Genomic DNA, 12,355 nt, shown 5'->3' with positions numbered 1-12,355 from the left:
ATTAAGGAGAAAACAGAAAGCACTAAAAATTCTACACAGAATACATTGTCGAGCACACTTAGAATACATCATCGTATAACAAATGTTTCTTTCAAATCGGCCTAACTTTTATTTATGTATCGAGTCTGTTGTCATCATTCGTCATGGATGGGCGTGGTCCTCACCATACTAAGTTCATATATTCCGGAATCCCATCGCCTTAACCGAGAAATTAATGAAACCCTCGTCATTCGTAACGACAACCCGACCTAGACCTCATATTTGTCTCTTGTCTTCTAAACCCCAAAGTATTCATGCGAGGAGTACGTTGCCTTCCGAAACCTTGCCACCGTATATTCAGCAGACCTTCCCGAACTACCACTCGTCCAACAGATCAAGTTCAAGCACAAAGGCTAAGGACGAGTACAGCCCACCTATCACTATTAAGTGTATAAGTGAGAGTGGTATATAATTATGTTTATGCAGATTTAGTATGTGTGTTTCCGCCCTATCTCATGTTCCTTGTTTGGTTGTGGACCTGGGGCAGAGTCGCACATCCGACCGTCTTACAAATCCTAATTATATACGACTTGTATACACGAGGTGATTGATAGATGGACCAAGTATGAATCTTATCATGAACGTTAGGGCAAAGATGCCCAGGTCTATGAGTGAGTATTCTGCCAATCAGAGAAACACAACCCCAGGAGTACTGCTAAGAAAGCTAATTTCGGGACGAAATCCATCTAACGGGGGGATGATGTGACAACCCAAAAATTTCTATCCAGTAAAGTCAATCAATCCAATCAAATGTCAGACTTGTTTCTGCTATCTTTTAGCATTGTTAGGGGTCTGATTGAGGGTTCTAATCCTAGTACACTTAAGGATTGGGTGTAGAGTTGTGTCAGCTTAAGTTCATTGGGTTGCAATCGAGCTGGAAACTCCATCACAAGGAGTTTATAGCCGCAAACTAGGAGTTTACGGCCGTAAACTCTTGGTGGCCGTAAACTCCTTCCCTCAGGTATAGATTTCCTTCATTTCTTCATCATTCTCCACATCTCCAAGGCTGAAACTCACTTCTCTCTCAAGTATCATCAAGAACACTTCGATTTCTCTTCATTTTTGTAAGTGCTTCTTCCATTGTTTCTTGATATCCTTCTTGATCTTGTGAAACCCTTTGATAACATCCTTGAATTCATCACTTTTCCTTCAAGATCTTCAAATCTTCATCCTTTCACCAAGAACACCAAGCACACCTACTTGTTCTTGGGCCGTGAACACCCTAAAGTCTTCCAAAGTGTGAGTATTTCTTATATCATCTTGTTATCCATTAGAAGCTCTTGTATCCTCATAAGACCAACACCTTATATGCATGAATCAAGATCCAAAATGCATCATTTTGGAGTGTTTACGGTCGTAAACTCATCTCCCTTGGCCGTAAACTCTCCCTTGGCCGTAAACTCCCTTTAGTCAATCACATGTGATTGTAACACTTCATTTCAGTGTGTTTCCTATTCCCTAAGGGTGTTCCCCTTCATATTAGTGGTGTTAAACACTAATAATATACATATATGTATCAATATAGGTCAATTAGGACTTGTTTGCGTCTCGGGACTTCATTCGTGGAACTTCTCATCCTTACACGAATCTTCAATTGAATAATCCACATAAGGTGAGTTTATACCCCTATAATCAATCTTTTAAATGTTTTAAATGCTTTTAAGGGGGGGAAGACAATTTGAACACAATGATATTGTGTAAATGTTTATCTATGATAATTATCATTTTAACGGATATCTTAGGCTTTCATAAGTGATCAAATCATTTCAAAAACTCTTTTAAGTTATGTTACATTGTTATTTATAAAACTCCGTTTTAAAGTACAATAATAACTCAGTAGATAATCGAGTCTTTTCTACAAACCAGAGACAATTCAAAGTAAAGATACTAGTAAACTATAATATGTATAGATTAGGGGTTCAGTTGATACTATAACTAGTACAGGGAGGAGCATACTATAGCTAGTACAGGGAGGAACATACAATAACTATAACAGAAGAACAAATCATGATTTACATACTTATACTATATATTTCCAGTAACCTAGGAAGGAAACATATCATTAACTCATTGTTCTAAACAAACCATGATAATAATCATGGTATAAGGCTATATATATATATATATATATATATATATATATATATATATATATATATATATATATACCATCTTATAAAGCATACATAATCAATGTCTTAAGTACAAATTTTAAAGCCTAAGGTACAAAAAATTAAGTATGTTATCTTGAAAAACAAGTAGAGCAGATCTGGACCGTTGAATCTACATTGGACGGTGAGGATTATATCAATGGTGATCCGTGTGATTTGTTTACAACCAATCAAAATAGAGCGTTTGGGCGGCATTTTAATTTTAATATAGGGTTGAATTCTAAGAGGGCAATTCAATTTTTTTGAAATCGGATGGCATCTCATTTCCTCTGTATCACTTTTACCTCGGCCCATTCAAGATTGTATACCTCATTCTCTCTCATTCTAAACCCTAGGTAACTGGTCAGAAGCATTGTGCCGCCTCCTACTTCCCTTAAGAGGTTACTTTGTGTCTTCTAGGTTACTTCCAACCGACATATTTCCTCTATACTCAAACTCAAATGAATATTCCAAGAAAATCAAATTTTGATCGTTTTCATCATTGATTTTCAATTTTCATCGAAGTCGATCAATAGCAACCTACAAGCCTGCGTGCGATGACCAGCAACAGCAAGAAGCGACCAGCAAGCAGCGACGGATACGGACTGAGCGACCCTTCTTTCTTCAATCGATCGACGGCCCCTTCATTGATTTTCATACCTCGCACAAGAAACAATCACAAGTCTGACTTTTTTGAAATTGATAATGGACCTCTTCTCAGAATCGATCGCATATTTCTTTCTCTTCATTTTTTCTTGAAATTGATCATAGGTCTTATTGTTTGTACTGTTAATATGATTTTGTGGTAATTTGTTTGTATTGTTAATCTGATTTTGTGGTAATTTGTATTCTTGAACGACGACCACCATCCATCGATGTCGCCTTTTTCACTTCTACTACGCCTCCCTCGATTTCTTCTTCTATATATCTGTAAATTATTAACCACACACCATTTATTTGACGGTCTCTTTCTCTACTATAGAAACGAGAAAGATACATGGGAAAAGACAAAAAGACCATCGCCGCCTGTTGTAGAATACATCATCTCACGATTAAATATCTTCCCCGGTCGATCTACACAAGTAAGTTGTATATTTATTTTTTTTATTTTTTGAAGACAAAGCCAGTTTAGGGTTTTTACGTTTTTCTTATTTGGTTCATGTCAATTGAATGTATTTCATGTTTCTCCAGGGGATTTTGACGTTTCTAAGATTCAAATTGAACAGGGGATTGGTGTTTCTCACATTCAAATCGAACAGGTTATTTTATTTTTAATCTTTTCATCTATATGGGTTTCAAATCAGAACCCATGGAATTTTGTTGTTTGTTTTGTGAAGGTAGTGAAAAAACTATGACAGGAACTGGTGTTCTCTTTGGGTAAAATGTACAACCATGGCATATATAAAATTACATATAGGCTAAAAGGGAATAGGCCTCACTAAGGAGGTCGTCACCGGTCGCCAAGGGCGCTGAGCACCGCTCCCTTGTTTACGCCAAGGGAGTCGCCAGCTATGGCTCGCCAGCACCCTAACGAGTAGAGAGAGAAAGAGATTTGGTGGTTTTTGGCTGTTTTTGAGAATTTAGGTATCGATCCCAATACTCGACTTCAGGTACTCCACATCAAACGCACCACAACTGTATTCTTCTTATTCTTCCAATTTCAGTATCTATTGCTTCTTTGAAAAACAAATTGATTTCTCGGTCTGAAACCTAGATGATTTTATGTTTTTTCATTGGGGATTCATTACGTTCTTCACCGTTTTTTTAAATAGTGCAGTAATTTTTAGTTTAACTATGTTTGTTTTTGAGAATTTACGCTGATGTTAATTGAATTAGCTCTTGAATTGTGCTACATTCATGTCCATTTGGGAGAAAGGCTTTAAGACCTGTTGCTTTATGATTAGGTTTCGAATTTAGCAACCCATTCAAAGGTCCTGAACTAGCTTTTTGCCCAAAAAGCATTAGCGTTTGTATTTCCCCTTAGTGTATCAATTTTGAAGACATTCATGTAGAAATTGCTACCTTGTAGTTTATGAAAGTATTTAGCTTTAGATGGCTTCTCAGAAGTGATCTATTTGATACATAATAATCACAGTCAGATGATTAAAACATGCCATAAGAGATCAAACCAGATTATTTAAGTATCTAATGGTGTATTGAGCATTCTTATATATAGTTGGATCATTTGAGGACTTAGTATATATTGTGTACTTGTTGACATTTGCAGCTTCATGGAGAACTTGATACATGAATTGGTGTTCCAACTTTTTTCAGCGCAATCCTTAGATAGTTTCCTCCAGAAGTAAGTTACCTTTTCTTTATATTAAAATTTCACAACTAATTGTAGTAATTAATAAATATTTATCTTTCTTTTTATTCCCCATATATTATATATAGCTTTCTGCAAAAATAGGAGCAAGATTACAATATGATAGACGTGAAAAACTCCATTACACCATGCATGAAAAAAAGTCATTCCCACTAGGCCACTAACACGTGATGCAGCTGTCAATTTTGTTGTGAAAGGGCGTTGTGATCTTGACAAAGAATTTAAACGAGTATGACTTATTATTATTATTATTATTATTATTATTATTATTATTATTATTATTATTATTATTATTATTATTATAAAAAAACTAAACTATAATTTAGTTAATTTACTTACTTTTTTTTTTTTACATTCCACACCAAGTGGAGCAGCTGAATTGGTTTGGAACATTCTTGATTTTCAGAAAAATATTTGTTTATTAAAATAAAGTAATTAAATTAAATTACAAAAAGTAAATAGAAAAAATATATTTATTAAAATATAGTAATTAAATTAAATTAGAAAAAAGAAAATACAAAAAAAGTGAGGGTCGAGCTTATGCTGTTGATTGTTACTTAAAGTTACTGGTCAGACTTTGCCATATATTTGATACCAGGGGTGGGGTAAAACGAGTCAAAGACGGGGCATCTCAAGATCAGATATTTAACGAAACCCGTTTACAAAATTTGCAAAGACAACTTGTCAATGATCTGCTTGAGGTTTGTGACATATATAAAGCCCAATTTAATTAAAGTCAAACAATGCAAACGTAGTCCCAATGTTCAAAAATAACAAATACATTTATTTTAATCCGGACACAGATTGTCGAAAATAAAACTAATCACCGTGAGATAGTAATCACCGAATTAACCATTGGTCGCCGACGTATCGTGAAAAAGAAATCAGAGCAATAGATAGGGAACTATTCCTACACCACACCTACGTACTTAGCTGTAGTGGTGGACACATGATTTCGTAGTAGATGTTGCCGGTGGCACATAGGTGTTGGTGGAGACATTTTTATTACGTAGTGGCACAAAAGTATAAAAAATGAAAATTTCAAAAAAATTTACACTGCGTCCGAAAAACATAAGGGGTTGCAGGTGCCCCTATTGGCACCATAGTGGAACCGCCCCGACTTAGCTCAAAACTATTTGCTAAAAGGAGCTATCCAAACTTAAATAATCAATCAAAAGGCTAAAACGAACTATCTAAAATGAAAAAGAAACTAATCGCCGTATGAACATTATCTACCGGAAGGAACTATCTGGCGTCGCCGCATCGCGCGGGTATCCTACTAGTATATATATATATATATATATATATATATATATATATATATATATATATATATATATATATTCGGCATCTACAAAGTGCCAGGATTTATATATATGGGGTACATCTACAAAGTATCGGACAATAATAAATAAAACATATTGATATATACAAAACTCACAACTTACTCGTAACATGAACATTTAGTTAGAAGGGGGCCTATAATGCTAACTTTATTATTCCTCGGTAGATACATCAAGGATATATATTAATCGGGTCCAACAGACAGTAGGATGTGTGCTTTTCGCTTCACTTCTTGTTCCTTGTTTGGTTGTGGGCTTAGAGCAGATGGACCCAGTCTACTATCTATTCGATCTTAGCTATATATATATGCCATATACACCAAGTAATCATAAGGAGTACCAGGTATGGGTCAAGTCATAGCATACAAATTCAATATACCGTTTTCTAGTACAAGAACATAGTTTTTAGATAGAACATTTAGTAAGCTAAACTAGAAACTTATCAGAAAAAGGGTTTAATTCATTTTATTAAACCAGTATAACTTAAAGGACCTTTAGTGGTTAATTGTATAATACATTAGTTTATACATCAGGGTTATATATAATTAATATCTTATAGGTAGTTGGATGTGTGCTTTCCGCCTTACTTCCTGTTCCTTGTTTGGTTGTGGGCTTAGGGCAGATTCACACAACTAACTATCCGTTCGATATTAGATTATATAGCTAGTATAAACTAAGTGATTATAGAAGGAACTATTGTGGTTACCATTTTTAGTAAAGGAAATATATGATTTTCTTAAAGAATGTTTTCATCAAATAAAGGAACTATTACAGTTAACTCCATAAGTACCAAATGAATACTCCAGGGTTATATACAATGAAGATTTAACAAACAATGGGATGTGTGACTTCCGCCTCATTTCCTATTCCTTGTTTGGTTGTGGGGTTAGGGCAGATTCACGCAATCGATTGTCTGTTTGATCTGGATTCCATATAACTTGTATCCATTTAGTACACATAGAAGGAATTGTAGAGTCATTTTTACTTTCATTTATCATATCAGAAGATATAGGATTTTCTGGAGGAACAGACGAACTTTTCTAAAAAGAACTTACAACTTACTTTACATCAGTAAAATACTTATGAACTCACCAGCTTAAATGCTGATCTACTCTTTCAAAATAACTTGTATTCTCAGGATACTAGTAGACACGTACGAGCACTGGGATTCAAAAGATGGAGCATAGTAGCTTCATGTCTTGTTTTTTCATTTACTTTTGGAGTCTAACTTTTATGAATCACATACTTTGTAAACACTTTCATATTAATGCAATGGTTGTTTGTTACTTTGATTACTATGATGCATGTATTGTGATATTAAACATGACGTCCTCCGCCCCCGAACGTTTCCGCCGTTCCAGTTTGGGGGTGTGACAAAATGCTATACTAACGATTAAGTGTAGAATAAAATGAATCCTTTGAATTTAACTAGTTGAGTATATGTCTCATAAAATATACTTTATATAGCTTATATGTTTGATCACATTGAATCTATGTTTGTACATTGATAAGACAATTGTTCCATAAACTATACCTATTATAGTTTATATGTTCGTTAATGTATTCAATTCATGTTTTACACTGAAAAATCTATGATTATTTTGAAAACTTCCCTTATGCTCAGCATAATACAAAAGGGATAAAATATCTTAATGTTTTATAAAAGTATGGAAACTTGTAAGATTTCATCAATTCTAAGTGTATTCAAATCCTTTTTGTATAATTTCACAAAATCAATGATGTTTGGCTTGTATTCCCCCCCCCCCCCCTAAAAACATTAAATACTAAAGAAATAGGGGTATGCTCTCACCTGATTGTGAGTGACTTGGATGAATGACAAAGATAGGATGCTTGGTACGCTAAGTGAAATCCCGAGCACAGTACGATCCTATTAAGTACATTTTAACATGCATAGGCCTACAATTAGTGTCTAAAACCACTAACAAACATAGGAAACACCCTTAGGATGTAGGAAACACTTACAATGAAGTGTTAGAACGAAGAATGAGGGACAAGAAGGAGTTCACGGCCAAACCACCATGGGTTTACGACCCAAGATGTGTTCACGGCCCATGAACACATGAAGGGTTCACGGCCCAAAATGTGTTCACGGCCCATGAACACATGAACACTAGAAGGGTTTACGGCCCATCTATGAAGGGTTCACGGCCCTATGAAGGGTTCACGGCGGTGAACACTTGAAGGTCATGAAGATGGTGATGAAAGTGATCAATCAATGGATGAATATGAAGCATTCTACATGGAGAAGATGAATAACAAGTGAAAAGGGATGGATTACTTATGTTTGTGGGGTGGAAATGAGCTTTTGTTGGATGAGTCTTGAGAGAGACTTGAGGAGTTTTCAGCCAAGGAGGGAAGAAATGAGAAAAAATTAAGGAAAACATATATATATATATATATATATATATATATATATATATATATATATATATATATATATATATATATATATATATATATATGGGGAGGGGTTCACGACCCAACATGGGTTCACGGGCGTGAACGTAGTTTGTGGCCGTGAACACCCTTTGAAGGGTTTTTGGGTTCGATTACATTCCTCTAATCCTGAGCTAACATTTTTCAACATCCAACCCTAAAGTGTATTTGGCCTAAAGACTCTCAAACTGACCTTGAACACAATAAAGCTATAGCAGAAACAATTCTGACTTTTATTGATTGAGTTTGATTTACAGATAAAGATTTCGGGTTGTCACATAAGAGGAATGGATAAAAACTTAGAAATCAAGGGTGACGGAGTTCGTTATCTCATGAATAGAATCTGGACACCGAAGTTTGGTGGATTCAGAGAAGTTGTCAAGAACGAAGCACACAAGGCTCGATAATCTATTCATCCTGGTTCAGAAAAGATGTATCTGGACCTTAAGAAATTGTATTGGTGGCCGAACATGAAAGCAGAAATAGCTACCTACGTGGGTAAGTGTCTGACTTACGCCAAAGTCAAGGTAGAATACCAAAAGCCCTCAGGTTTATTACAACAACCAGAAATACCTGAGTGGAAGTGGGAACGGATTACAATGGATTTCATAACCAAATTACCCAAGACAACGGGTGGTCTTGATACAATCTGGGTAATCGTCGACCGGTTAACCAAGTCCGCACACTTCCTGCCAATCAAAGAAACCGACAAGATGGAAAAACTGACCAGAACATACATCAGGGAAATAATACGATTACATGGAGTACCAATATCTATTATCTCTGATAGAGATAGTCGATTTACCTCTCGGTTCTGGCAGTCACTTCAAAAATCCTTGGGAACTAGGTTGGACATGAGTACAGCCTACCACCCAGAAACAGACGGGCAGAGTGAGAGAACTATCCAGACACTAGAAGACATGTTGAGAGCTTGTGTGATCGACTTTGGTAAAGCATAGGATACCCATTTACCACTTGTCGAGTTCTCATATAACAACAGTTATCACACCAGCATCAAGGTTGCTCCATTTGAAGCCCTCTATGGCCGCAAGTGCAGATCACCTCTGTGTTGGGAGGAAGTGGGTGACACGCAACTAGCAAAGGGACAAGTACCTGACAACACTCTCACTGGCCCGAAGATCATCAGGGAAACGACCGAAAAGATTGTTCAAATTCGTGAACGACTGAAAGCCTCTTGAGATCGACAACAGAGCTACGTAGACAAGAGACGAAAACCCTTGGAGTTTCAGGCTGGCGACCATGTTCTGTTTAAGGTCTCACCCTGGGCATGATATGCTTCGGAAAGCGTGGAAAACTAAATCCAATGTGCATCGAACCATTTGAAATCCTCGCAAGGATTGGTCCTATAGCTTATAAATTCCAACTACCTCAAGAACATAGTAATATACACCCTACCTTCCACGTGTCCAATCTCAATAAATGTTTGTCAGACGAAACTATGATTATCCCACTCGATGAAATCGAGATTAACGAGAGTCTACACTATGTAGAAGAACCAGTAGAAATCATGGATAGGGAAGTCAAATGAACAAAACAAAGTCGTATACCCATAGTGAAGGTTCGCTGGAATGCCAAGCGGGGACCTGAATTCACTTGGGAGTGAGAAGACCAGATGCAACAAAAGTACCTGCATCCTTTCCCTAGTCCATGAGTACTCACTTTAGAATTAATTTCAGGACGAAATTCCCTCTAACGGGGGGATGATGTAACAACCCGTTCTTTTGAGTTAATAAAAGTCTAGACTACAAGCATGTAGAAGTAAAACTTACCGCCTATATTGTTGTTATATGAACTTTGGATGCCTAGTGTGCATGCTTATTTAACCTATATATAAGTATAAATGCAAAATAGGTTTAATGAAAGCAAATACAAGTCCAACACTTAACTAAAATTAAGGAAATTAAAGGCTTAAAAGGGGTACAAAGTAGCTTACGATTTTGGGAATCTTATCCCAAAACCAAACCGAAAACACATGCTTTTGGAATAAGCAATCCGAAAACCCTTGGTGTTTTCTCTTAGGTCCGAAAACTGCCACTTTTAAGATACTAGGGCCAAAAACCCTTTTCTCTTTGACCTTAGATCCGAAAACACCCCCTTCTAGAAAGCCAAATCCGAAAACCCTTTTCCCTTTTGACTCAAATCCGAAAACCCTTCATCACTTTTGACTTTAGGAACGAAAACCCTTTTCTTTAGGCCCATTAAGGGCGAAAACTCATTACTAGGAGTTATTAGATCCGAAAACCCCCTTTTATTATTCATAATTTCATCCATAAACACTCATAAATATCTTATACCTTATCCTTAATTCAACTTCCCAATGTGATTTGGTGCAGTTACCAACGAACCTATCACATCACCTCCTCATTAAGTTTACTTCATATATAAGCCTCATATAAGATCATTTTTTAATTCTACACATCTAGTAAATAAGAACAATCCCATTCTCTCTCAAATAGCAAACCACATTTCTTTCATCTCAAGCTTAAAAGTTAACAACTCCAGGAGATAACCTTCTTCCATATAACTATAGCTATAAGTTTGGTAAGCATTCTCCATTTATTTAGTAGTTACACAACACATGAATTCTTGAATTTTCAAATATTCACACATTAATATGTGTTTAAACATTAGGATACGACTATCGTCTCAGGTTCTAAATCGAAGTTCATCGTTCCTATCCCGTAAGCTAAACCGCTATCACATTCGAGGAGAGTTCATACCCCTACATTTTCATAACTTTTTCTATGTTTTAGGTGGGGAATACAAGTAAAACACAAGAAATTTGTGTTAATATTCAAATTATTGTTTTATATTTTATTACTCTAAAGTATCTTTACGTAGAAATATCAAACATGCGGAACAATGTGATTACCAAATTTACAAACGGTTACATGTAAAACAGGTTTAAACGAAACAATTATCATTTTCAACGGAATAATATCTTTTAAAATATATTAGGTATAGTTTGAGAAACATTCACATCATTTTACCCTTTCAGGGAAAAGAAACGATTATATAAAAATAAGATTATTTTTATATATTATAAACATAACGAAAGGAGTAACAATTTCATGCATGAATACTTTCATTAACAAAATACGTATCTCGTTGGAAATTTGTGAGTCATTCGACTTCATCGTACCTACCAAAGGTATACATGGAAGTCCTATTTTATTACCAGAGTCTCCTCCCGGAGAGCGTGATACTTGTGTATAGATCTATACAGGACTGATGATCCCGCACCCTGGCTGTTAGCTACAGCATGACCGGCAGGTTATTGGTGACAAACGTCATATCATTTTTTCACAACTAGCATTTTAGGGCTAGGTTTCCTATCCATGTAGAAGATAGTTCCTTTGTGTAACTATGTAACACTCGTGTAGTATAAATTAACTTCAATGTTATACAAGATTATTCATCCCAAAATATCAATTCAAGTCGAAACTTCATCGTGTAAGCCGAAAATCTAACCCAATAAGCCATGACCACTCAACGTTGGTCCTTAACCCAAGCCTTCTCGGTCCAAGCCTTCTAATGGACCTAGACCTTCTTATTGAGCTCTTCTTGGGCCAAAAGCCCTAGTTAACCTTATTATGGGCCAAGAACCCATATTTGGGCCATAGTTGGGCCGAAAATCCTTAATTAAGATAGTTTTGGGCCGTAAGATCCCTTTTGGGCTTTATTGGGCCATGAAGAATTATTTTAAGGCTTACTGGGCCTTCCAAGGCCAAAAACCTTGCCATTTAGCCTCATTGGGCCGCAAACCCGTATATGGGCCTTCATAGGCCGAAAAATCCTTATTGGGCTTAAGGAGTTCTCGGCTACACTTCAAATCCAAGCCCAAAATTCTTTCTTTCTCCCCTCTCCATAACCGATCGGCCCAACAAAAAAAAAGAGAACAAACGCAAGGGTTGACTTTGATGCCACCTCAACTATACCTCCCATGCAACTATTCATTACCCTCCATGCATCTAGGCATGGAGGATTTGTCCAACATACTCCAAGACTCGCTCTCT

This window comes from Lactuca virosa, chromosome 4 (genome assembly GCF_052849685.1).
Source record: "Lactuca virosa cultivar CGN04683 chromosome 4, Lactuca_virosa_CGN04683_v6, whole genome shotgun sequence".
NCBI classification, from domain to species: Eukaryota; Viridiplantae; Streptophyta; class Magnoliopsida; order Asterales; family Asteraceae; genus Lactuca; species Lactuca virosa.
Note: the sequence above shows the minus strand (reverse complement) of the source record.